The 27,101-nt window shown below is 45.2% G+C and overlaps 1 long non-coding RNA gene across 1 annotated transcript in view; it reads right to left on the bottom strand.

The window, feature by feature from the left end:
• Positions 1–27,101, bottom strand: part of LOC112923529 (uncharacterized) — a 107,682-nt gene that overhangs the window by 75,643 nt on the left and 4,938 nt on the right. Inside the window, exon 2 of the long non-coding RNA XR_003235690.2 lies at positions 20,855–20,962. This is a non-coding gene — a long non-coding RNA (uncharacterized lncRNA). The remainder of the gene's footprint in view (positions 1–20,854; positions 20,963–27,101) is intronic.

Consider the following 27,101-nt stretch of genomic DNA (forward strand, 5'->3'; position numbering starts at 1 on the left):
CTTTTCATAATCTTTTCTGAACATGGGAGGGCACTGAACAAATATCGATTGACTAAAGTAGTGGTCCTCTATCAAGATATGCTCAGTTCCTAGCTTGAGGGATCTGGTCTGAGTCTGATGACCTTACTTCTAGAAATGCAACAGACTTTTTCAATTCTAATCCCCTATGTTCCAAGATGCCAAGAGGGAACATCCTTAATTAGGATTAAAATAGTTTGATGACTCTTTGGGAATGCACCCTGTACCTTCTCAGAACATTTTAATTAATATAACTTCTGCTCCCTGCTGACAAAGACATTTCCGATGGTGTTTTGGCCCAACATATTTACCGCCTTCATTGATGTGAGTCATTTGAATACTTGGAGGAATCCATAAACTCCATGGTCTCATGTGAAATACACAATTGAATGTTACAAGTGCCAGGTAGGCATACACAGTGGAGAATACATTTCATCACCTATCAGGCCTTTTTTTACAGAAGTTTTTAATACAGTGACCACGAGAACACTCAGATCTATAGGTAAGGGATAGGAAACCACACACTTCAAGGTTCCAATGACATGGTGGATCAAAAGATCCAAATGATTTTGAAGTTTGCTCTCATGACTCTTAGCTTCTCCTTTAGATAGTTGCTTCTCTGAAATGAGTAAGTCACCATGGAGAGCAATACTGTTCCTTGATCCCTTAGCCACTTAGAGTAAACAGAGTACCTCAGTCCTCTTAAGTTTCTTGAGTATTTTCTACTACTTCCTCAATCTCATGGTCCACACTTTCAGTTTGGAAGGATAACAAATCCTAAGGTAGTTGCCTCATTATTAGGTGTATCAGTATACTCTGATTCTTTAAATCACAACTACGCCAGCAGTTATGTGATCAATATTTAGGAAAGTGCTACACAAGATGGCAATAATACCCCGAGGAGCTATGGCTCCACCAGTACTATTGCTGTCATTTTCACCATTCACTTACTTATTTTCAGGGAAATGCTATTGCTTGACTCATTAATGTTCCAAGCCTTATGTTTGTCTCCTAAAAAGTCCCCAAACCCAGGGTCAATATATGTAGAGGAGCTGTTTATACTTACAAGTGAAGTCTGTCGAAATGCAGAAGAGTTTGAGGAAGTAGGAAAAGAGGTTAATGGAAAACAAAGTAGGGCAAGAGTAGAAAATAATAAATCACTGCACCAAATCAATATGAGAAACGGACAGAAGTGGGCTGCCTTGGTTAGAATCAAGGAGAACAGAGATCATTAGCAGACTCACAACTCCAATCAGAAAGCAGGTCCTCAGGCAGCCCCAGTGGCCCAGCGGTTTAGCGCCACCTTCGGTCCAGGGTGTGATCCTGGAGACCCAGGATCAAGTCCCACGTCAGGCTCCCTGCACGGAGCCTGCTTCTCCTTCTGCCTGTGTCTCTGCCTCTCTCTCTCTCTCTCATAAATAAATAAAAAATCTTAAAAAGAAAAAAAGAAAGCAGGTCCTCAGAGTTTAAGTGACATATCCAAGCTCACACAGCTTATTAATGGCAAACTCAAGTGTAGAACCAACCTATCCTCAGGTTCCTCTTCTGTAAAATAAAGATGATAGAGTATAGAACAGGTAGAGTTGTGCAGGTTGAGTGTATCAATGAGAACCAAGCACTGAGAACAGTGTCTGACAGGTGGTAAACACTGTGGGTTGGCTCTCACCATCATCATCATTAGGATACTCGATTTTTACTTTCCTTGGACCATATGAACTGTATCTGGCAAATCTCAGCATCAATTTAAAGTCACACTCTTATCCTCAGCTATAAATCATCTTATTGCCATGTCTATAGTTTGACCATCATATTTGTACCATGAAAAAGGAAGTTGGAATAGGTCTAAAATTAAGCAACAGTCCAGCTGTTTTCAGTATCATACCTGGCACACAGTGAAGACAATCAAGACAGAGAATGCTGAGGTGCCCATGTTAATGGAAGGAAGTGAAGGCATGATTAATCTAGACCAATAAAGGTCACAACAACAGTACTATTTGGCTTCAGAAAGAAAGCACACTCTCAGCTGTTAGCACACTCACACGTCCTCATGCAGGTACTTTCCTGTTACCTCTCTGGGGCTAACCACAGGCATACGGGTCCTTGCTAAGTAATAGAAAGAATAAGACTACAGAGGTTCCACAAGAAAAACTCCATTCCAAATAGAATCAGTCAACCATGTTGGGAAATTAGGAGGGGAAGACAGGAAGAAAATTATAGTAGCTACATAATAAAACGAATGTCTCCTATTTGTAAAGCACTTTAGACTTCCAGTTCTTACTATTAGCCTCTGATTTCTGATTCTAGGCTTCAGTATTGGATGGCGCGTTAGAATCACCAGGGTGGGAGATCTCTAGACAACTGAATCAGAATCTCTCAGGAATAAGGACCAGGAGCATATGCTTTTAAGAGATTCACCAGGCTATCGGGATGCACTGGGATTTTGTAAGCCCAATCAGTGCTCTTTCCTCATTAGAGCAGGTTCCTAACAGAGAATTTAAATACATTTAAATTAATTATGTAGAACTTCAGGACACTAAGCTTTAAACACCAAATGCTACTTTGTGAAAAAGGTTTGGATCAAACTGGGTTAACTTGTCCTTTTTTGGCTTCAGTCTTCAGAGTCATTTCTTGTCTCATCTCAGTACATTCAAGTTGGACTGAATCACAAAAGCCAGAGATAGAACATTAGCTCCTGAGCTTCCTCCATATGCTCCTGTAGGAGTTTGCTTTGCAGTTAACCTCATTACAACTCAAGATCCATCATAACAAGTGTTGAGATGAGTGATGATCAGATGGAAGCATGTCAGAGAGACAGGACACTGCACTGGTGTTTAGTACAACTGCAGACACACGAAGATACCTATATCCCTTCATTGAAAGCAAAGCCTGAATCCACAACAGTTGGACATACACTAGATGGTTTTTTTCAAGCAAACATTTCAAATTTTGTGTAAAGCAGTTCATAGCACTTTTATGCATGGAAGTTGAGTCCCACCTATGACAATGGCACACTTGTGTGGCCCAGATGGCTCACCAGTGCACCAAGATGGTGACCCCTTCATCCAGGGGGCAGGCAGAAATTCTGGGCTAGTCACCTTCAGACATTAGCAGCCTCACCCCATTGGCCATACACATATTACTACTTTCTGTATGTGCCACGACATAAATAATGTTGTGGAACCGAACAGCACGAGCCAAGCACTGGTGTGGCACTCTCTAGACATCTAGACTCATGGACCAGTAACATTAAGAAGAAAAAAAATAGAAGAACCAATGTGGAGTTGCAAAGTTGTTATTTTAGATGTTAATACAAAGCAACTATTACCTGCAGCTACCATTTTGTAAAAGAAAGGGGATGGTGGAACCGTTTATTTCTAAAATGCTTTTATTTTAAAGTAGCTCACATCATGCAAGAGCATACTGGCCAAACACATGGGGTCAATAAAACATTTTATCAAGAGTATTGAATCTTTTCTTCCCACTTTTTATTTTATAATTTTTCAATCCTATTGAAAAGCTGAAATAACATCACAATGAATATTCATCCCCTAAATTCTAGACATTTGTTCACATTTGCTTTATTGCTAGCTTTTCTTTCTATAGAGCCATTTGAAGATTATGATGTCATGTCACTTCACCCCTAAGGACTTTGTCCTGCATCTCTAAGAAAACAAATTCTCCAAAACAACCACAGTACTGTTGTCGCATGAAAATCAACATGAATTCAATGTCACCTAATTCATATTTAAATTTTGTCAGTTGTTTTAAAAAATCTCCTTTATAGATTTTTTCCCATTTGAGATTTAATCCAGTACCATACACTGTATTTGGTTGTTATATCTCTTCAGTAGCTTTTGATCTAAAATAGTACCCCCATGTGTTTTTTAAAAATCATTTGTTTCTCATGACATTGACTCTTTTGAACAATCCAGGCAAGCTATCTTGTAGAATGTTCTACATTCTGGATTTGTCCATTGACTCATGCTTTGATTCAGGTAGAAAGGGCATTTTCAAACTCCTGAATATATAGCAAAAACATAATTGAGACTAAGTGAGTACACTGAACTTAATGGAGAGATTCTCTCCCTAGTTTTTATTTTACTTCCTATGGAGTGTCAATAACTTAGTCACAAAATGGTCCTTTTGCACAGGCAAGCTTTAGGTATCCACCATTCAGTAGAATAAAAATGATTTCGGGGCACCTGGATAGCTCATTTGGTTAAGGGTCTCTTAATTTCTGCTCAGGTCCTGATTTCAGGGTCTTGGGATCCAGCCTCGCATCAGGCTACACACTCAGCAGGGAGTCTGCTTGTCCCTCTTCCTCTGCTCCCCCACCCCTTGCTCTCTCTCTCTCTCTCTCTCTCTCTTTCTCTTTCTCTCTCTCTCGCAAATAAATACATTGACAAACGGTACCCCTGAAAAAGATGCCAGGTCTTCAGAAGACTGACCTAACTTCTGCCAAGGTTCACTCACAGGTTCTAGGGCAGTTACTCATTTCGATAAATTTGTTAGGCTGAAAGGGCCTTATCTTACCCTGGATATTGTCTCAGATCAAAGTAAAATGTGGTAGGGCTCAAGATCCACTCACAGTTGATAAAAAGAAATAGAATTTGGTCCCTGCTGACTTGCTGAGAGCCCCATGCTTACCGCTGTTGGAACTTGGAAGACCGGAGCCAGGCTTGTAGATAAAGCAGGGTAGAGAGGCTCACGATGCTACATCAACCACCTGCCTGCTTTGTGAACTTGCTCGGTGCCAGCAATGTCCTAATTATCACATGCCCTATTTATTGCAGAGCTTTTCAGTGGTAGACAATAAAACAGAAACACACTCGAGCGTGAGCACAAAGTTCTATCATGGTACCCTGACTTCCACCAAGGGACTTCCTTAGTTATGCTGATTTGGATTATGGCACGTGACCACAGAGTCCAGGCCAGGGACAGACTCCAGGCAGGACCACTGCTTCCTCTCTGGCGTAATGGTTCTCCAGATCCACCCAGCAGTCTTTGTGGGGTGCCAAGTGTTCTCCATCCATGGGGAGGAAGAGAGCCTTTGGCAGGGATGCGGAGGGGGGCTACCTTCTTCCCATCACATGCTTTCTCTCCACCCTAACAAGGCACATTAGCAGCGAGGGAAGAAAGAAGGGCTGCCTCCCTATAATGGCTTGTTGGTCCACCAGCTGCGCACCCCCCCACCTCAGTGATGGGGATGCACTACAAAGCACAACACAGGGCAGTGCACGCCCAAGTGTCACAGGGCAGATGCCAATTTATTTTAAGTGGACACTCACCTGCTTTTGAAAAAGTCTTGCCCAAGGCTTACAAAAACAGACACTTCTCACCTAGGTTACTCCACTTCCAGCCAACTGCCCTGGCATCTGCTCTGGGCCATTTCTGAACTCACTGCGTGTCTTCAGCCTCCTCGGGGGCTGCTGCTCCAACTCAGTTCAGCCAGGGATGGCAGAGACTGCACTGTGTGTCCCTGGACTCCCCGAGGCCCAGCACAGTGTCTTTCCGTTGATTTGGTCACTGAGTTCTCATCCCCGCTCTAGCTCAACGGAGGCTGAGCAGTGTGGACACAGAGAGAAGTAAGGAGGGGCTTCAGTTTGGGGAGATAATCATCAGTCTGGGGATATAGTGAATGTGTGTGTATATTTACACACACACACACACACACACAGTGACACAGAAGGTTGTAGGAGTCTCACTGGAGGGAGTGACTCAAGCTGCCTGCAATCAGTGGTCAGGCCATGAGGGTGGAAGCCACAGAGGGAGGCGGTTCTGCTGGAGGCAGAACAAAGGGCATGTGTTTTTCTCAGGAAGCAGAGGTAGATATGGTAGGTAGGCTTGAGATGGTGATCAGTGAGATAGGGCAGGATCAGAGGAAAGAATCAACTGACGGAGGTTTCTAGCTCAAGCACGCAATCCAAATGGCATCATTCATGCAGCGAAATTCTGAAAGCCTAGGTTTGGGGTGGGGCAGATGAGCCATTTATTCATTTATCTTTCAAAAATACTTTTCTTTAGCACCTACTGTGTGCAGGGGCCTGTTACTAGTCTTGAACGTATTGATTTTGAGGTGTCATTAAACCACCCAGAGGAGATGATGCTTTAACTGGATTTAAACATGAATCAAGCTTGGAAGAGTGCTGAGAACAGAGATCTCTGCTGGGAAATCATCCGTGTTCCTCTCTGGGCAAATTCTGATTCTTCAAAGCCTATTTCCCTTTGACTATATCCTTTCAGTGAACACGCTGGCTCCTTAGCTGGGTTACACTATATTCATTTAGCATACTCAGGAATTGTCGATCTGCCCCATTCCCCATGTTACGAGAAATCCTGCATCTTTCTATTATGGTTGATGGAATTACATTCTGAATTCTAGAGTTTTCCTACTATCCCAGCCTGAGTCTCGAAGCCAGTTGTTCCTCACAGGTGAATAACAAACTGAAAACCGAGTCTGGGTACAAGATTAAGGCCTAAAAAATGTACAACGCTTAGGAATCTTTCAAACAAAAAGATCAGATTGTACAGAGGAGTTTCTTTTCCTATTTCTTGCTATAAGATTATCCACTCTACCATGTTATAGCCAGTACATTCCTCTGTTTTAATAATGGCTAATTTTGCAAAAAACAAAAACAATACAATACAATGAAGTGTGTTTGTAATCTAGATTATGGACAAAACCACAGTTTGTGATTTCATCTGTGAGACCAGGCACCACCAGCCCTCTTGTGAAAGCTTATCCTAACTTCCCACCTGCAGGTCACCGATCGTCAAACAATAAAATTAGATCAGATGTCATTGTCTCCTTGATAGAACTCATCAAACCAATAGCCAAACCAAGGAGATACATTTGTGGAAGATACACCAGGTTGTTTTGCTGATGTCACTTAATTGTCACTTAATTGAACTCACATCCTTGGCAGGTATCGCACAATGATCAGATCCCCAGGGAGACCAAGTTCTCACCTCTGGTAGCAAACAACAGTGCAAGCTTCTCTGGCCCATCCCCTGTTGCACAGAACTCCAGTAAAGCAGGACCTTGCCTTGGCTGCTGACATTCCTCTGGAGTTCTGTGCATCCCATAAGATAAAAAGTCATTTGTAAGATCTCAGACATAAGCACAGGTGTTCATAAACCCTTCACAGGGCAAACACTGTATTAGAGGCCCAACATCTAATAATTTGAATTGAAGGATTCCTTTGAAGCTGTGTTTGTTTCCCAGGGCTGCCACAAAAAACTACCCCAAAATGTGGCTTAAGACGACAGAAATGGCAAAACATGAGAGATTCCTAACTCTGGGAAATGAACAAGGGGTAGTGGAAAGGGAGGTGGGCAGGGGGTTGGGTTGACTGGGTGATGGGCACTGAGGGGGCACTTGGTGGGATGAGCACTGGGTGTTACGCTAAATGTTGGCAAATTGAACTCCAATAAAAAAAAATTTTTTTTAAAGACAACAGAAATGGGGAAGGAAAAAAAAGACAACAGAAACGTTCTATCACAGTTTTGGAAGCTTGAAGTCCTAATTCAAGATGTCTATAGTGCCACGCAAGCTCATAAGGCTCTAGGGCAGGATCTCTCGTTGCCTTTCTAGCTTCTGATGGTTGCCAGCAATCCTCATTGTAGCAGCTTGTAGCCGCATACCACCAATCTCTGACGTCACATGGCATTTTCCATGTGTCTGTGGCTACATCCAAACATCTCTCTTCTATAAGGACACCATCACTGGGTTAGAGCCTAGTCTGACCTAGTATGAAATTGAATACATTTGCAAAGACCCAATTTCTAAATAAGGTCACATTCACAGGTTACCAGGTATAAGGGTTTGAATACATCTTTTGGGAGGACAAAATTGGACACACGACAGGAAAAAAACAAAAACCTATAGGGTTTTAGCCTTTCTTCTTTAATAAAAAAAAGTAATAAACGGAGGGACAGAAATAGTTTTTAACAGTCAAGATGCTACAAAGTTTAAAAGAAAGTTTTAAAGTTATATGAAATAGATTTGCATTATAATTTAAACATATATCCTAGGGGTGCTTGGGTGGCTCAGTCAGTTGAACATCTGACTCTTGATTTCAGCTCAGGTAGTGATCTCAGCGCCATGAGACAGAGCCCCAGGTCAGTGAGGAGTCTGCTTGAGATGCTCTCTCTCCCTCTTCCCCTCCCCCACCCTGCTTAAATGTATGCACGCTTGAGCTCACTCCATAAATAAATAAATAAATAAATAAATAAATAAATAAATAAAATCTTTTTAAAGATTTAAATAAATCCTAAAAATTAAAAGATATAAAAATCTGAAAATACTATTAGCATGGTTTGATTTTATTTTGAGCTTTTATCATGAGAGTCAAATACACTGATAGGACTGATGGACACTTACAGAGACAGAAGCAATGTCTGGGGGCAGTGTCTGGGTGATCACTGTGCAAACAGGAAAGTGGAAAGAACTCTTTGGGACCCCAAAGACTAGATATATGCTTTTAGCACCTCCAGAGACTACAAGCCATTTCCAACATTTAAGACTCCCATTGCAGAAACATGGCACATAGGGTCAGACGATCAAGGGTCTACACACATGTGCAATCCAGTAAACTAACCCCGTGTCAAGCATGAGGAATGCGATAAGTGCCCCATATAACTTCACACTGGGCATGGATGTGCCGCCCAGGCTTGTGGTCTAAATCAGCGAGGGCAGCATTCCACACGGCTTCAGAAAGAATTACCGTAGATGTTACGCTTTTATACAATCATCTCTTTCAGTGAAACCAAATTGCTCTATCACCTTTCAATTCAGGTCATCGCAGATAAATGTTTTCAAAGCAATTTTGGTCCCGAGAAGCAACATTTTGCTTCTCAGGACCACATCCTGCCTGGATAGTCACTTGGACAATCATAATTTTCTCATGGAACTAAAAGGGTAAGGATTAGCCCCAGGATACTGGAATCTTGAACAAATGGATTTATAGCCGCTCTAAAATTGCAGATACACTCTAGCAATCCAGCTAATACCTACGAATCATTGTAGATATAAAGGGCAATCAGATCGTCAGAGAGCAAAACTCGGACAATATTAAGTCACTCTACATTTGGCTTTCTCAAAATCAGGCTCACTGTACACTGCTCTCTGCCAAGGTAGGACTCAAGAATAAATGAGCAGTCGGTCTTTTTGCCATCCACCTGGGCTCGTGTGAAATAGTTCCAACCTAGTTTCCACCTGATTGAGAGCCGACAGACACTTCAGAGATTGCCTGGTTCAGGGCAGAAAACTTGTGAGCCAAGCCTCCCAAGTACTGGTCATCACCTCGACTGGTCAGGTGCATAGGAGAATTTTCCCAGGCCATCACGGGAGGGACATACTAAGATTGCTCTGTCCTATTTCCTTTGCTGGCTGCAACCAGCAGTTGATATTCTCAACGTTTGACCGTAGTTCCTTGTTTTCTCCCGGGTCCTCTTTCCAAAAATTCTGACCACTCTCCATAGGCATCCACTCCACTGTGTGTCTGCTTTTCCCACCAAGAGATGGATGCCTCCTCCCCTCACCCACCACCCCAGGCCATACCTCAGTGTCTGATGCACGGTAAACACCCAGAGTTTTTGTTCAATGAAAAAATATTTCTAGAAAGGACAGTACATAAGGCCTGCCTTTACAATCTGAGTATAAATTCATCCTACTGAGTCTATCTCACAAGCTATTTGGGGAGTGAGGTGTGACGTGGGTGCATTTTTTTCCACAGGGACAGCAGGAAAAATGGAGCTTAGAGGTAGGGATCTATTTAGGAAAAATATACGTTGTCAGCAGCTTCCAATCAACAAAGGGGAGGAATCAACATTGGAATGGGGGTATGTGACCACTAAGGGCTGATGAGCGACTTCAGGCTGTTTCTCCTCCCGCTCTTCTCAGCAGATCTGGCTGGTTCCAGCATACAGGGATGTAAAGTGCACTGCACTCGTGTCGCCAAAGGTTTACCTGTCACAGGCTAGTTACCAACAGTGAGGACGATTCTGTCTCATGGGGGAAGTTGAGCAAAGTCCCTGAGCCAAGAAAGCATCCCTGCAGCCATTCACCAGAGGAGATAGAAGACCCACCACTTGTCTGGCTTTGTTCTATCTTCACCCTTTCACTCCGTGGCTCCAACCTTTTTCCAGGTTTGCCCTGGTGGCCACTTTCCCCTCCACTACAGCAAGGACTCAACACATGATCCAAGTTTGGTGCCTCTTTCCTGTGTTGGGTAAGGTTAAGTCATAATGTGTATGAGATGACTTGCACACAGTCAGAGGTGCCATGAAGTGAATGGAGTGTGAGATGCAGGCCTTTCTCTTGCCCAGGATTCTGAGGCTCAGGGAGGGTCCTTGGCATTCTTGCCTTGGTCCCTGTGAAATGTTCTCCATGTGTGGGCACACGTACACACATACACATGGGCTTCCATTCTATAAATTTGGGCCAGCACACGAGGATCAGTTCCTGATCTCACATATAAGCCCTACACACCATTGTCCTTCTCAGACTAACTAGGCTGTAGGCAGCCTGACCTGGCCCAGAAAACTCCATTCCCCAAATCCCATCCCTTAGGCTCTTCCTAGGCCCCTCCACCCACATCCCCCACGTCTCCCCATCTGTTTATCACAGATTACCACTTGTCTCTGATCTCTCTGAGTGTTTCTTGACCAGACTCTGGGGTTGTGCAGATAAGAGCTTTGTCTCTGTCTTGGCTTGCTTCTTTGTTTTCGCTAAGATTTCCTCTTTCTAGTCATTTCCCCCCCACTGAGAATACAGTTCTCTCCTGCTTTTAAAGGCACATGTCATGGTACAAAATAGAATTTTATTTGGTAGGAAAAATCACAGCACTACTGAAGTCTTAATGTAAAACTAGGCAGCAGAATTCAAGGTCAGTCTGATAAGGCAGATTCCGAGCATTTTTTTACCTCCCTTTGAAATAACTTGAATTAAATTCTGGATTACTAGTTAACCTCAGTTATTCAGTTACTTCATCTTCACTCAGGCATTTCTCCCAGCCCTTAGGTGATGGCAGGGAAGCAGGTTTTATGACCTCATCTCATAGAAACCTTTAAGTTCATAAAAGGAGTGAGCTCTTTCCTGCCCCAGGATGTTTGAACTCACTCTTCCCATAGCCCAAGGCACTCTTACCTAACTCAGGAGCTGACTGGCTCCTCCTCACCCTTCATAACCCAGCAATAAACATTGCTTTTTATGAGATCTTCCCTATCTAAAGGAGGCCCACTGTCATTCTTGGAATCCCTGGGGGGTGTGCAGTTGGTTAAGCATCTGACTCTTGATTTTGGTTCAGGTCATGATCCCAGCATCCTAGGATTGGATCCCTCATTGGGTTCCCCACTCAGCTCAGAGTCTGCTTACTCCGGTGTGCTCTCTCTCTTTCTCTAAAACAGATAAATAAATCTTAAAAAAAAAAATAAAGGAATTCCACTGGCATTCTTTCTTCGCTCATTTGGTTTTCTTATCCTAATATGTAAATATATATATATATATATATATATATATATATATATATATATATATTTCTTTTCCTGTGTCTTCCTTCAAAACATAAGCTCCAGGAAGGTCAGGGCCACACCCATCCTTTTCTCCATTATACCTACAGCACAAGGTATGGTCTGAGGAAAGATTGTCATTGCCATGAGAACACACTGAATCACCTTATTAGCCTTGGCTTTTCTCATAGTCCTGACAAGGGAAGCATAGGATGTTGTCCCAGGCCTCCGGGAGAGCTCTTCCTAAATGGGCAAGAATGAGGGAACTCTGTTATTAGCATTGTCTCTTTCAAAGTTCATGAGATTTCCTTTGGGGTGTTACTGGTAATGGCATGGCTTGTCCAGGGTTTCCATCTTCTCTCTACCCGTGATTTCCCCAGCAGGGCTCACTTACTGCCTTGGAAAGGGTGGGCCAGGGACAACAGACACCATATGGGACTGACTGGTCTTGCCTAGTTCTAGCTAGGGCTCCCCTCCACTTGGGACAATGGAGTTTCAGGAGACAAAGGCATTACTTACATAGCTTTCCCCCCAGAGCAGAGATGGGGCAAAAATCCACCAAGGACAGCTCCTCTGGGCCTGAGAAGGCAGGGGGGTTCTGGTGTCCTCTGCCCACCAGCTCCTTTATTACAGCTTAGAGCCATTCCTCCTCTGTAATAACTTCAGACATTCAGAAAGCCAGTAGAAGAGTATATTGGGTTCAAGGTCAGGCTTCACTCACCCCCAGAGCTCAGAGACTTTACTTTGGAATCCAGTGTCTCCGACCTATGCCTCACTGTATTGGGAACGTAACAGGGCTGGGAGTGGGGAGCACTTTCAGCTTCTTCTATCAGGAATTTACTGTCAGGACAAGTCAGTTAGTCTTGGCAAAACATTAAGTTGGAAGTTATCGATTCTGGCTGCCTTTTTCCTTCTATCAATTCCTACAGAATCAGATGTTTATATGGACGCTTGCTTAGAAGATCTCGGAAGCTAGAGGTTGTCTCGATGATTAATGGCAACAAAGTTGGGTCTTCCAACGTACTGGGAATTTCTAGGACTCAAGTCTTCCATTAGCCTTGAGGAATATGGACATTCTAAAAGAGTTGCAGTCCAAATAAAGCTCAGAAACATGTTCCCCAAAACTTTCACTCCAGGGCAGTGCTGAAGCCGGCACAACTCACAGCCAATGTGCCTGGAGCCAGGTGTGGAGGTGACTCAGAAGGTGGCCACCCTGATGCTCCTGTCCCTGCAATAGCTAGCAGGGAAAATGGCCAGCAAAGGTTCACATTTGATGCAAAATGAACTGCTTCTCAGGAGTTTTGCATGACTGTCAGAGTACTGCTACCCAGAGAAGGTGGCACATCGGTGAGAGCAGGTTAGTTCAGAGAGTGACCGTAAAAGAGCCTTTTGAGATATCAACATGGTATTGTGTTGTACTTGTATTTTTGGTATCCACTGATTGAGAAGATAAATAATGACAAAAGATGCTATGAATTCAATAATGCCATTAAATGGACTTATATCTAATTAGATACAGAAGCACCTACACATATTTTAGGAGGAGAATACATCCACTCTACTTTCAGCCTCTGGTAGACATATGGGAACCTGGACCATTCAAAATGTCTTGGTCCTGTGCAGGCATCATAGCCTTCAGGTTCTAATCATCACTCTAAGATAAAATGTCGAAGGACTAGCCCCCAGGCATGATGCAGATGGCCATCAACAGGTTTGCTCCATGGGGTGACAAACGCAGGTAGTAACCATGCCCTCAGGAATCAGAAGTCTGGTGGATGCTGAGACAACAGATCCAGGAGTGGGAGGAATAGAGCAATAATCAGCTCCACAGAGGAGGGCTAGCAAATGCCACATATAGTATAAAGAAATCTGTCCAGTAGGCTCGTCTCAAAGCAGGACTCTGCTCAGTAAAGGCCATTAAAGGTAGAAGTGCTAGAACAAGGCAGGTGGAGGATGGATGGAGCAGCACAGGTCATGGTGGGACACAATACTTTAGGGACATATAAGAGATGCGCGCTTACCTCTGGGGCTGGTTGACAGCAGAGGACATCAGGTGGGGGGCACTTAACAGATGTGGCACAGCCATGACATCTTAAGTCTGCTGGGCATTTGGTTTAGCTCTCAGAGCTGCCGGGTGGTGGATAGGGCAGGGATGGCAGGCATCCTTCTATTCTCAGGACTGATTCAGGACCTGGGGCCAAAATGAGTCTGCCAGTGGGGGCGTCAGAACATTCTGTGAGAGGAACTAGACAGCAGCTTCAGAGGCAAGAAGCCTCTACCCACCGGCCTGAGAGAAGGACAGAACAGCCCAGCCTCATGAAACCTCCTCACCCAGACCTGAAACACACTAGCACATGCTTCTCAAGATTCTAAGAACTCAAGGATGTTATTTAGGACAGAAGAAGAGAGAGACAAGGACTCATCCCTTAGTGTCCCCTCTGTTTGCACTCTTCATGCGTAATTGCATTCAGTGGGGAAACATTAATACTCAGGGCCTCACTTCCAAAGCAGAAAGTAAGGGTGGAACAGTTTTATGGGCAAAATCTTTGTGGGCTCCCTTGATTCAGATCCTTATTGTAATTCAGGAGCCAAAAGCTTTTCCACACCGCCCCCACAACTCAGGCTGGAGCTGCCTCTCCACACTGGAAGAAACAGCTCCTAGAAACAGCCCCCCCCCCCCCCCCCGGCAGAAACAGTTCCACATCCTTTGTCTCTGCATCAAAAACAGGATGATTAATGTCGATGATGGTGTTGCTTAAAAAGGGATCTCTGAGACCCAGGGATGTTATCTAACTGCAAGTGTCTCAAAAAATGCCTTTCACAAACCTCAAAGCACTCTTCATCAAACACACCCAAGGGAGCAGCCGCGAAAGGCCCGGACAATAAATTGAGATGACTAGTGTTCAGAATAGTAAAAAGTTCTAGGAATGGCCAAAAGTCGAAACAATGCCTCGAAGTGGGGAGGGAGTTCTGCCCCAAGACTCGCATTCATGGATGGTAATAAATAAAAACTTCAGAAAGAAGGAAAAAGCCTGCTGAGCCAGGAATAGGGCAAGCACATGGCTGGTCGGGAGCCTCGTTATGACTCTGATGGGTCACACTGCCAACCCCCCCTGAAAAGGATCGCATTTTGGCAAGAGAGGATTATAGTTTCTTCCAGAGGAAATGTTCAGGTGCAGCCCCAATCCTCTTTCTGTTCTGTGTTGGATCAAATCCTTTTGAGGCAGTAGGATCCTTACTCAGACCAATGTTTCCCCATGGCCCCCATGCTAAGGAAGTCACCTTTGAGTAGAACACTGATTCAGGCACAACCCTACAAATCAGATGGGGTAGCCTCCTAAAGCATGAAGGAAAACCAATTTTTTTCCCCTCCGGCCATTCAAATCACAGGACAGAGTTTCTATGGGCAGGAGGAATCGTGGCCAGCCCTCTCCTGACTTTATCACCTCCCCTACCAACACAGGTGAAGTTCGAAATGTATGGTTCACCTCCGAAGTCACCAGGCTTGAATACATAGTAATAAGAACAGTACTAACTGTTGGCCACTTACTGTTTACTACGTGCTATTTATATAAAAGTTACTACATAATGGTTTCTGGTGTAGGAGATCTGTCTGGTACCTACCCAACCTTACCACTCCACCCTGATCAAACTTTTCCCCATGAAGCCCAAGCAACACACAACAAATTGACCCCATTCTCAACTCTGGAGGTAGATGCTTATGGGTCTAAGTGAATCATAGTGAACTCATTCCCCTTGCCAGAGATTGGCTGAGGAATGCAGATAAGCTCATGGCCTTCCTCTGGCATCTGTTTAGGGGTGGGTATGTCACCTAAGTTGGTCAACCAACCTGTAAGGGAGAACTTCTGATCCATTCTTTCTCTCTCCCTGCCTCCCTTCCTCCCTCTCCCTCTGTCTTTCTCATCTGGGCATGAACAAGGAAACATACCACTCCTACTGTTGCTGGTAGTCACCTTAGCACCAAGAGGGGAGCCATTCTGAGAAAAAAAAGCTAACACGGAGATTGGTGAGATCTAAAATCACCAAGAAGTGGGGCCGGAGTTCTAATCATACTACACCTAGAGCCAACCTCACCTCAAGACTTCTTGATATGGGAGATGAGGAATGCCCATATTTCCTAAGCCTGACAAATGTTCTGTGACTTATGACCGGAAGTACCTTCACTGATAGATCTGAGGCAAAGTTTTTTCATTTCTCTCTCTTTCCGATCCTTCCTTTTCCTTCCTTCCTTCCTAAGGAGGCAGCTCTGCTGCTTTTCTAGCCGTGTGAACTTAGGCAAATCCTTTCACCTCCCTGGTTTTCAGTGTCTTTCATATTTAATGAAAGAGCTGGACTAGGATGATTTGTAAGAACCCTTCAAACTGTAACATTTGTGGTACAAAGATTAAATAGTATAATACTTCTACTCAAAAGACAAGTGTCATATTAAGTAGGTAAACCACTGAGATTAGTTCAAACTAGTTCAAGCTGAAGGCATAGAGTTGCCAAGGCAATAAAAAAAGAAGGTTTGAGAAGACGTGAAGCAAACTCCCATACACAGCAGGCTTCAAGTCAATGAACACAGAAAATCAATGAGGCGAAAACCATGTACCCCTGAGAATGAATGAGGTGAAAATAAATTGACCACAAAATCGTACGTTCCCTTTTACACTCAGCCAAACAGACGCTCTTCCCAGCCACTCTGTTGTGCCTCTCGGCTCTGACACGGCCAAAAAGATAAGGAAAAAAGGACCTGATGCCTTATTCATGAGCAAATAATAGCAGAAAGCACTAGAATGATGGGAGAAAGAAGGAATACCGTTTGAGGCAAGGGGCTCTGAGAGTCAACCTCAATGCCATTTTCCTTTTCCCTTCTACATTCTAGAGGACATTTTGTTCCTACTGAGTCTCCAGCTGATTGCAAAGACCAAAGACTGTCTCCACTCAGAGTAGTTTTGCCCCAGACAAGTGTCATATTAAGTAGGTAAACCACCGAGATTAGTTCAAACTAGTTCAAGCTGAAGGCATAGAGTTGCCAAGGCAATAAAAAAAGAAGGTTTGAGAAGACATGAAGCAAACTCCCATACACAGAGGTTGGGGGGAAGGCTTGCTGCCCCTCCAACAAGACAGGGATGAGGTGAAGGAATCTAGAGTGCAAGTAACTGAGTGGCAGATGATCTGGGGGTGAAAGCAGGATGCAGGGGGAAAAGGCCTTCTATGTTCCAGGTAACAGGCCACAGTGAGAGCTTGGAGCAGTGCCTTTGGGACCCAAGTCAGGAAGGGAATAGGATGCTTATTTACACTTTCTAGGATTCCCAGATTTTAGCATCATCCTGGCACAAAATGAAATTCTACAAATAGTTGCTGCATTGATGACTAAAGTGCATAAAAATACATCTAAACCAATGAAGATGCTTTATGGCATCAAGGTATCAGGGAAATTGAACAAAAGTAGGAGTTGTTGGGACTGTGCCTGAGAAGACTAATGGACAGGGATCTGGTGCAGCCAGAGAATATTAGTACTAGTGGTTCTCAACACTAGTTGCAACTTATGATCACCAAAGGAGATTAAAAATAACAGTCATGAGGCTTGAGCCCCACCCCAAGAAATTTTGATTTGGCTCATCTGGGGCAGGATTTAAGTTTGGAACCACAGGGTGGGATGAGGTGGGGTGGAGGTGAAAGCACTGTTCGATCAACTCTATCTACTTGCTCTTTGAGTCCACTCAAGTTTGATAAGCGGCCAGCAGGTGCTTTTCTGAGGAGGAGCAGGTCCATGCTTTTGTCTCTGCACACTACCACCAGAACCATCTTCCCAAAGCCCTCTCCTCTCCGAAATGACTGTCCATCGTTGGCAGGTTAAAATCCTGGAACAAGTTTGTGGCTTTCTTCTGCCCTCCCTTCTTGTGATTTGTCCAGAGCAGTGTCATACTTCACATTTAGACATGACCCTGGGTGATTTCTGAACTTCAAATGAAGATTTAAAAAAAAAAAAAAAAAACTTCAGAAAATTGAATTATGAGCATTTGCTTCAAAGGGAGAGTCCAGAAACAAACCAACATAAAAATTTCTCTCTTGGTGGACACATTTGTAGGAAATTCTGGTGAAAGATCATTAGATTCTTGACTGACAGTCCACTGAGTAGGAAGCTAATCTCCCAGAGGCAGGCTCTCTTTAAGCTCATTAAAGTTTATTTTTAAATTACTTAAGCATTTTATCAGGAATATTAATTTCTTCCCAGAAGGAAGTTGAGAAATACATCGTGAGAAATACATCAGTTCTATCCAGACCAGGTTTGGGACAATTTTTCCTTTCTAAGGAATATCTTACAACTCTCTGACAAACCAAAGCAACTCTATCTGCTTTAACTTCTTTTAAAGCAAATAGAATCATTCTGGCACCATCTCATAGTCAACCCTAAAATCAGAAGACAATGAGTGATGTTTTCCAGCTTTCCAGGAAAAAAAAAAAAAAAAAAAGCTGTCTGATCAAGATTTCTATACCTGACAACAAATTATTCAGACATAAGAGCAAACTAAAAGCATTTTTCTGTTATGGAAGGATTCTAAATGTATTCCATTTTGTTCTTTCTGAAAAGCTCACTCAAGGAGGTACTCTAGCAAAACAAAAATTAAATCACAAACATTTCTAGAAAGAAGGAAGCAACCTGTAGAGGTTACCGTAAATAATTGATATAGGTGATGACAATGTTATTGTGAAATGTAAAACAAGTGCCGAGAGAGACTTCTTACAAAATAGAAGGAGTGCGTGAGAAAAAGCAGCATCACTCTCTCCTCCTGTCCTGGAACATTCTTGTCCTCCCAGTTTTTTGTAGTACTGCCCAAGGCAGTGTGTGGGTAGGTGGTGTGTGGTAAGACCATGAGTTTTCTGCTTGGGGTGCTAAATTCTTTTACAAATCGATTTTAGTGTAGAGCAAAATACCCATTTCGTCCAGCAGCACCAAAGACTAAGATGTTCGCAACTCATTCTTAAACAGGTGTGACCCTGTAAAGATACTCAATAAATGAAGCAAAAGATTATAGTGAGGATGGAAACATGAAAATGCTAAATCCTTAGCATCTTGGAGTTTTGCCCCACTAACATCAAAGCCCAGAGCAGAGTTCAATTCTTCCAAAAAGCCTTCCACGAAGCGTGCACTAGAAGAAACTGCCTGACACGTCGTGGGCCACCCATGCATGTTTTATTGAAAGGCAGCAAATATGAACAACCAACTTAGCTGCTTTACCTTCCCACAGTGCTTTTGTAAGTCACCTGCTGCCACAGTAAGCAATTGGGCACAATGACCTCCACTGGTTTGTTGGAAATCAAATCACAGAACCCTGCTCCCCACCCCACCTCCCCCACCTTTCAGTAGGACTGCTTTGCGCCTTACCTGCCCGCGGGGAGCACACATGCCTGGGTGAGGAGGGCCAGGTGGGAGGGCTTGTGAGCCTCTCCAGCCAGGGGAGGACGTTACCAAACTACCAACTCGTCTCTCTCCTCTCACCACTCGCAGGCATTGAAAACGTTAAGCGAACGCCTCATTCCTTACACATGCGCACACGCGCACACACTTTCCCTCTCTCCCACCCACCCGGGGCCAGGCGCTGATCCCAGCTTTCTGGGTAACCGGAGGCTACACTGACGGAGGCCACGGGTGACCTGAGCTCCTGTGGCTCCCAGCAGCCCAAAGCCACTCAGTGTCCCCGCAGGTGGAAGAGAAAGCCAGAGACCCCACTAGGATCCCGGTCGTGCTTGGAACTGTTTGCTCACCCTCGGCCCCTCGTCTGCGCAAGGACGAGGTCCAGGCCGGGCGCAGCCGCGAGCGCAGCGCCCCTGCCCAGATGCCCGAAGCCGCGGCCAGCTCCGCAGTGGGGTTGTCAGGGCCTTCCCACATCCGCTGGAGCCTTCGGCTTCGCACGTCTTCCTCTACCTTTTACACCAGATGCGGCCTCCCCGGACGCTCAGCGGTGCGCGTTCAGAGGGAAGCGGAACCCAGCCCGGGCCTGGCTTTGCCCCGCGGGGCAAGGGGTGGGGGGGGGGGGAGCTGCGGCAGGTGCCCCGGATCCGGCCAAGCCCCGCGCTGCGTGCGCCTCGGGAACCTTCGAAGGAGCCGCAGGAATGAGCCCTCTCGGCGCCCCCTCCCCGCGCCCACGGCGCTTTCGCCCCCGGGCGGGAAGCCCTTCCCTGAGCCCCGGCAGGCACCGAGCCCGGGGTGGTCCCCCTCCTGCGCCAGGTGCAGAGAGCTGCTCCCACACCTGCTGCCGCCCGCCCGAGCCCTCTCCGGCCCGGCGGAGGTGGAGGGGTCCCCCCAGCGGCCGCCCCCGCAGCCCCCCCCCCCCGCAGCTCTCCCGCACACCCGACCCGGGGGCGGCGGGGCTCCTGCTGGCGGCGGGGGTCCTGGCGCCCCGGAGGTCCTGTGCCCGTCCTCCCTGACCCTTCCCGGGAAAACAGGATTCCTTGAAAGGGAAAGAGGCTGCGCTGAAACAAAACAAAACAGAACAACAACAACAAAAAAAACTGAATCCCAGCTAAGAGGTCCCAGGGGGGAAGGATTCAGGGTTAGGGGCTCTTTCAGACCGACTTACTGCGCACAGGGCCAAGCACTGAACCAAAATTCCAGGGGTGGGGGTGGGAGTGGGACGGGGAGCTGGGATTGGACTCTACCCCGAGAGGACTGCGGGTCTGTAATGTGCTGCAGGATGCCGCAGGGCAAAATTTAGACTAAGAAGGGCCCTGTGGGGCCCTGGGTGGCTCAGGGGTTGATGGGGGGACTCTTGGTTGGGCTCAGATCATGAGCTCAGGGTCTGGAGATGCATCAGGCTGAACGCTCAGTGAGATTCTCCTTGAGACTGTCTCCCTCTCTCTCTGGCCCTACCCCCTACCTTACCCCTCCCCCCCCCCCCCCCCCCCCCCGCCGCACGCGCACTCTCTCTCTCTCTCTCTAATAAATACATAAGTAAAAATCTTTATTTAAAAGGGGGGGGGGGCGCTGTACTATAGGAGAGACAAGGAAGTTCTGAGGCAGGTGGAGAAAAGCAGCCAGTCAGCGAAAATGATAAACTGTCACCCTAACACCATCAGTAAGCCAGGGAACGTTTAAATTGCTCGAGCACAATGTATCATTCACTCTCAGGGCAATTCTAGGAGTGTGAGGAAGACCAAGTTATTATACCCATTTTGCAGATGAGGACACCAAAGCACAGAGGTATTGAACCAACCTGCCATTGAACAGAGGTCAGAGCTGGGAGGAGCTCCCTTTGGTACTGCTCCTTTTCTATCTTGTAAAAAAACCAGGCTAGGTGGCAGGCCTTTGGGAACTTACCTGGTTTTAGGTAAATTCTAGCTCCACTGTTTAGACGAGCCACTTAATCTCTGAGTCCCAGTTTCTTTCTCAGCAATGAGGACAGTGATTGTTGACTTTTCAGGAATGCTGTGAAAATCAAGTGCAATAATGTAATGTGCACGCAGTTTGCAAAGTAGAAGGGAAGGCACTTACCAAATATAAAATAATTTCATATTGTTCTAGTCTTTCCCTAGAGTGGGAGCCTCAAAAAAGATCTCCGGAGAAGGGCATCCATGGACACTCATTAGCCCTCAGAGATACTTCTACTTCCTACTGTGCTATTTGTTATACACGTTGAAAAAAAACCCCTGTTCCAAGTAGGCCTCCTTCCCCTTTAACAGAATTCTTTGTTCAGTATGTTGAATATACTACTGAATTTAGGTTGCTTCCCCCAGGTATTTCCTTGTAACTTAGAAACAAATGACTAGACATCAGTGTTGGTTCTATGGTTAATATCCCAGCCTGGGGGAATAAAGTCCAGTTTCTTTTTTTAAGCATGGGGACTGAGCTGGGGAAACCACCAACTACCTCCTTCCTGGCTGCCTAGGTCATGACTCCACTGGAGGGCAGGGATGGTTTTCAGGCTCCCCCACCCCCTTAAATGCTGTGTGAGGGAGCCTCTGGGAAAATCAGTCAGGAAAGCTCAGTGGTGACTCTTCAGGAGAGAGCAAAGGAACATGCAAGATTCTGCACATGGCTGGTGTATCAGTTTGTTAGAGCTGGCATACCAATGTCCCGAGGCTGAGTGGCTTAAGCAATAGAATGTTATTTGCTCATAGTCCTGGAATCTCAAAGTCTAACCAGCACATAAAGATCGGACTCAGTACAAAGGAGCACTTTTGGAGCACTGGAGGAAAGGCCATCAGCCAGGTGTGCTGTGGCGCAGGCACAGGGATATACTTCAGCTCTATGCACTTATGAAGCCTGCCATCATAGCCTTTATTAGTTAAGGCTGTTGCCTGTTGCCTATGAAATTAGCATGCTCTTCTCCAGGAAAAATGTGAATTTGGAAACTGAGACTATTTAGCAATTTACCATATTTCCTTTTTTTGCTCTGGTAACCAGGAAACTCAGATCCAAATTGGTTGGTAAGTCTTGGTGACCACGTAAGATTTTATGACCTGTGTGTCTCCATGCCATACTAGATTATGGTCTTCCAATCCTATCCATGTTTTCCCTAGCCCTGATTCTATATTTATACTTTCTCTATTATCAGACAAAATATCTTCTAGATACTACATCCAACCCATTGTGGAACATGATAAGGACTATAAATTAATAAATTCTACAACCCTCTACCTGGGGCCAGTGATAATAGCACCTAAGGAAGAACTGCCTGTGCTGTGTGCCTGGCTCTTCTATTTACCCATGGAGACAGTGACTTACAGGAATTCAATGAGAATTAATGATAGAGCTGCTCTGAAGAACTTTAAGCTACTTCAGAAGCAGAGAATTTGTCAATAAAGCCACAACTGACAAGGAAGTTAATATTCTGAAACCAAATAACACTGCAGCTCTTGTTGCCTCCCCTAAAACCTGCCCTGCTTCCCCCTCTCTAATCCCAGCTTCACTGCTTCTGCTGTATTCTTTTCACAAGGGTTTTAGGGAGAGTTTTCTTTCCCACCCCCACCCCCATGCATAACTTAGAAAATTGCCCCCTGGGATCCTAAATTCAGAATATCTACTTGGCAAAGCAAAATCCAAACGATCAGAGGCGAGAGTGTTTATTATGATCATTATTAGGTGTATTAATGAGTCTGCTTTTGTCTCATCATGGAGTATAGGACAGTAAGGTATTGCTGTCCAAATATTTTCTGTTACGGTGGCAGGAGATCAGACGGCACAAGGCCTGATGCCACCTGAAGCTAAATTATCAGTTAATATACACAGTGAGCAGCTGATGTCCAGAAGTCAGCATCGAGCTTCTTGCTAACATGATGAGCAATGGCCATCTGTCCCCACAAAGCCAGGCAGCATGACCTTCAGTCCCAGGCGTTGCTAACATGGCTCTTGCCCATGAAGGATGAGAGAAATAGGTGCTTTAATAATTTTCTGTCATTAGTAACCACAAAAGCCAAAACACTTGTCTCTGGTTTTGTTACATATTTTCTCCTAAAACACACACGCACACACACAAAAACAAACAGAGAAAGAATCAACTGGAACCTGGATAACAAGTTAAAGCTTAGAGAGGTGTGATCCTATTTTCTTAGAAGGAAGATGTATGCATATAATTAATATGCAATCAAAAAGCAAAGCAGAGCTCATGCATTATACCGGAAATTCCTTCATGTTTTATTAATCTAAACTACATAGAAACATCTAGCTGGAACTAAAGGCACAGCTCAAAGCCTTGAGCCACTAAATCTCTCTTGACAAACAGCAAGCCACTCTAAACTCTGTGACTACTGTTGTTGGCAGAGAGAATGTAAACAATGATAGAGAAGGTGAGAGCAAGTCAGTGCTAAGATACAACCTTGCCAGTGAGGGGTTTGTAATCTAGATTGACTCATTAAATCCTTATGTGAATTGAATGCATTCCCCCATTTGTCTCCTGCATTCTTTCCTGTGTCTGTCATACAAGGGATTGTTAGCATCATCAGAACAAAAAGGGGGGGGTGGTGGAAAGTAAGTGCCTGCTTCTCAGTGGGAATCCATCATTTGACAGGGAGTAAAATAACCATGTCCAAGATCAACAAAACCAGACATTATAAAATGTTTCTTTAAGCCTGAGTGGTTCTCACAATATCAAGCAAATATGTATGCAGTGTGTTATTTTTGTAAAAGAATTCCATTTTTCCATAACCTTTTACTTAGCTCTCGGGATTAAAAAAAAAAAAAAAAAGTTTAAAAAAAATGTAAGTCATTTCCTAAGAACTTGCTTCAGTAGTTCATTTAAAGAAATAGGAAACATGAGAGTTGTTGGTGTGTCCCTTAGCATGAATTAGAGCATGAGGGAAAAACAATTGGCCGTGGCTTAAGCTGTAAGGACGGTTTATTGTCCTCCTCACAAGAGTCTGGAGGGATTGGGTGGCTTCGGGCAGTTCAGCAGCTCAAAGGGCCTCAACTCTCCATTCTTGTTTTCCACCATCATCTTTTGTGTATAGGCTTTTTATTCTAGTATCTGTCAGCTCGCAATCCAAAGCTGGCTGACAAAGCTTTAGGTATCATATTCTCTCACTGGCATCCCAGCAAGGAAGAAAGGGCAGATACACAAGTTTCAGCCTGACTGGGCTCCCTCTTATTCAGGAAGGGCGGCCCTGTGTAGATTTCCCTGTGGATCTTATTGGCAGACTTGGATCTCTTGCCTTTCGGTAGGCCAATCACTAGTGAAAACGATTGACTCCTGGAATGAATCTCTGCCTGATACTGGTCAGGGGGGAAGATATGGGCAGGTGGTTATTGGGAAAGGCGAGAAATGCAACCCACCCCAAGGGGCCACATCCTGGCCTCCATCCCATTCTCCAAACCTCTACCATCACATAGAAGTTTCCTTGGGCCTTCTCAAGAACGGCCTATGGAAACCAGCTGCCCACCAAATAGGTTATAATCAAAATCTCTTTCCTTCCTGGCTTTCCAGGCACTTTTCTACTGTTTTCCATTCTGCTTTTGGCCATAGAACTTTTCCTCTGGCAGCAGGTGGCTCTTAGGGTTGCTGAGCCTCCACTCCTGTTGCCTTCCGGTATTTGCGCAACCTTGCCCTTCTACATCTTCCATTTCGCTAAGAAAAACAACAACAACAACAACAACAACAACAACACAGGTGTGTTTGCTTGCTGAAGCTGTGAGTCTGGGATCAGAGAGGGCAGGTTCCCTCTATGGCAGCAGACACAAGGGCAGAGGGCAGAGAGGGGACTCCCCGGGGGCTCTTGTGACTGTGCCCTACAGCCTGTAGCCCACTTGGCCACAAGTGTTCCTCACTCATTTACCCTCTGTGAGTATCTATTAGATGCATTTGGTTGGAAAAAGCAATCTTCTTTGGAAGAAAGATTTCCTGACAGACTGGCCAGTCCCCAGCAGTGGCTTCCTGCATTACCCCCGCCCTCAGCAGGGCCCAGCTCTTCACCAGGTTTCCAGATCAAGCCCAACCTAAGGAGGGGGACACGCTCCCACACTCTGCGCTCTTACCGCTTATCCAATCCTAATAGGATGTGATCAGAAAACTTTTGGTGTCCTAATAAAAGAAAAAGGAAAAGAGAGAAGGGAATCTGATCTGATCTGCCTGGGTGGGTTGGCAGCAAAGGGAGATTCTCTCTGCAGGAAGAGCAGCGGGATCCCAAAGCCCAGAGTGTGGCTCTCGGTGAATGCTCTCGATGATCAGCCTCACCTCCACCCACGCTGGCCTCACTGGGGCAAGGCGGGGGCAAGGAGCTAGCTGCACTCACGCTCTCCATGACCCCGCTGTCGCCACCTCTGATTTCCTCTTGATGTCTGTGCTAGCGTGGAGGTGAGGTTACAAAACATCAAAACGGCTTTTCTAAAGAGGCAAGAGGAAGGAGATAAACAGAAAGGATTCCAGCCAGATGATTTAGCTTACTACAAATGTGGTTTCTTTATTGTCTTTTTGGGGGTCTGCTTGCAGCAAGGCTCTAGGCTCACCTTCTGATATCAGAAGCCACCTGCAACAGAATGACAAAGCACGGGCTCTCTAGAGGGCCAGAGGCTGGCAGCAATACAGAACTCCGGAGACTCTCAGCCCAGGGTGATTTTGACCCCCGGGGACATTTGGTGACATCTGGAGACATTTTTTGTTGTCACAGCTCGGGGGACACTATTGACCTGTAATAAGTAGAGGCCAGAACTGCTGAACGGTCTGTGATACAGGGTAGGCCTCTTAGCATTGAATCACCTGGTCCAAAGGGCCAAAAGTGCTGTGGGTGAGAAAACCTACCCTTGCCCTTGTGCTTCAGCCAACCCTAGCAGGAGACATGCGAGGTTGTGACTCTGGTTCTGCCACATTAGCGCATCACCCCTCTGGAGGAGCATAAGGAAGGATGAACAGGGGCTAAAGATTGTATTTTCTAATGGATTGTCATTGCTGATCTCTGTGGCTCTTGGGAGGGGAAGGGAGTGTTTGTCTGACTCTTGGTTTCCACTCAAGGTCAGAGGATTGAGCCCTGCATCAAGCTCTCTCTCTCAGGCGGTATCAGGGCGGTGTCTGCCGAAGACTCTTTTCCCTCCCTCTTCCTCCTCCTCTGCTCCTCCCACAGCTTTTCTCCCTCTCTCTATCCCTTACATACTCTCTCTCTCAAATAAATAAATAAATAAATAAATAAATAAATAAATAAATAAATAACATCTTTTAAAAAAAGACCCCATCTACAAGGATCCTTTGGAGGAACAGTCATAACCCAGTGCAGGGATGGATTGCTAGAAATCCAGGGGGGATGACGGAGCCAAGGTAGGCGTTAGGATGGGCACAGTTCCCACCACAGAAAGTGAACTCACTAGAACGCAGCATCATGACAGCGCTTCGTGTGGGGATAGCTTTGAATCTGCCCCTCTGTATTTCTTTTTAATTGTGGTGCTTGGTTATCAGTAATTACTTGTGAATACACCTCACAAAAAAAATATTAACAATCTGATGACTGGGAATTAACACCAGTTATCAAAAGAGAGCTTTGATCTAGATTCAAATCCTGACAGAGCCTTGCTCTTGTGCTTCAAGATTTGTTACCTGTAAAGTGGTTTTACAGTTGTTGTGCAGATTATTAAGATAAAGCATTTAGCACAGAGTAAGATTTCAAGAAACGGCAGCCTTCCGGGCATGTGGGCATGGCCCAAACTGGGACCAGACATTTGCAATGTAGAACCGTTCTCTCACTCTGCCTGGGCTTTTATTAAAGGAAAAACTTATGAGACTCTTGCTGCTCCTATTGCCAGACTAATGAGCATGTCACAGTGCTTCCCAGGTTGTATATATCTGCTAGGGTGCTTTCAGTTACAAGAATGGAGAACCAGGGGATCCCTGGGTGGCGCAGCGGTTTAGCGCCTGCCTTTGGCCCAGGGCGCGATCCTGGAGACCCGGGATCGAATCCCACGTCGGGCTCCCGGTGCATGGAGCCTGCTTCTCCCTCTGCCTATGTCTCTGCCTCTCTCTCTCTGTCTCTCTCTCTCTCTCTCTCTGTGTGTGTGTGTGTGACTATCATAAATAAATAAAAATTAAAAAAAAAAACTTAAAAAAAAAGAATGGAGAACCAAACTAAATGTACCTTTTAACATATAG

Source organism: Vulpes vulpes, chromosome 13 (genome assembly GCF_048418805.1).
Source record: "Vulpes vulpes isolate BD-2025 chromosome 13, VulVul3, whole genome shotgun sequence".
Taxonomy (NCBI): Eukaryota; Metazoa; Chordata; class Mammalia; order Carnivora; family Canidae; genus Vulpes; species Vulpes vulpes.